The 1,073-nt window shown below is 36.3% G+C and overlaps 1 long non-coding RNA gene across 1 annotated transcript; it reads right to left on the reverse strand.

The window, feature by feature from the left end:
- Positions 1-16: 16 nt before the first annotated feature.
- LOC112094610 lies at positions 17-967 on the reverse strand. Its single transcript, XR_002903626.1, has 3 exons — positions 642-967; positions 371-546; positions 17-242 (listed from the first exon to the last, which is right to left on the reverse strand). It is a non-coding gene; the product is annotated as an uncharacterized LOC112094610 (long non-coding RNA).
- Between the last annotated feature and the right edge of the window lie 106 nt (positions 968-1,073).

Raw genomic sequence — 1,073 nt, forward strand, 5'->3', positions numbered from 1 at the left:
CCCTTAAAACTCGTGAGAAATTCTTTTGCACAATTGTGGTTGGTACTTGGAAGTTCAAGCATTTCAGTGCATGTTGCCGCCACTGGTCTATCAGTAGTTTAGTCATTCGAAGATGCAAGACAGGCCACTGGAAGTTCAAGCATTGCAGTGCACAATTGTGGTTGGTACTTGGAAGTTCAAATGGTACACTCTTTATGTCAAAGCATAATCTAGCAATGTATCTTCAGCAGAAAGTGACTACACTGAAATGACATATAGAAATAGCATTAGGAATAGCCCATAATAACAGTCTACCATGTTCAAATTGGATTCCAACTCGGGAATTGTTACCATAAATTTGATTTTTGTAAAAGTAAGAAAAATAGATTACCTTCCAAACTATTCAAGGATGTCTTATCAGAGTCCATCTCAGATAGTAGATGTTTCGTACATGTTAGCAAGACATCAGTTAAAAGTTAAAACCTCCTTTTCACGCAACATCTTGTATGTCTCTTGTCATTCTAAAGTCCAAGAAGAAACTACAACGGACAAATCTTGATGGAATACCTGAAGGCAGAGAAAGTAGAGAATTTCTTATCTAGTTTATCAAACTAGAGTAAGACAAGGAAAATGTAGAAAATGAGGCGAAATCCTTCTTTTACCTTCTTAAAGTATTCCAACTCTTGCCTCAGATCTTCTGCAGTGTTCTCGGATTCTGTTGAAGGCAGCATAGTACTAGACAACAAATTCCGATCCTCTAAACCACTAAATACCTGCAAATAATCCATCATGTCAATTGCTGGTGTCCAAAACTCAAGAAAGCGACTTAAGTTATTTGCCACACCAGCATTCGAATACATTCTAGCTATTCCTGTTCAGGATATCATGATTAAAACTAATTAACTCAGCAGGCAAATGCATTCTAGCTATTCCTGTTAAGGATATCATAGATAAAACTAAATCTAACCCTTAGTTTAAAGAAAATGTAAAGTAATTGACTTCTAAGAGCAACTCCATACATGGTAGCTATTTCATGTTTTTAGCCAAAATGGCTAATGATTTAGCTAGAATTTAGCTTTTCTCCACTCCAACCA

The sequence above is a fragment of the Morus notabilis genome, unplaced genomic scaffold (assembly GCF_000414095.1).
Source record: "Morus notabilis unplaced genomic scaffold, ASM41409v2 Scaffold6864, whole genome shotgun sequence".
In the NCBI taxonomy this organism is placed as follows: domain Eukaryota; kingdom Viridiplantae; phylum Streptophyta; class Magnoliopsida; order Rosales; family Moraceae; genus Morus; species Morus notabilis.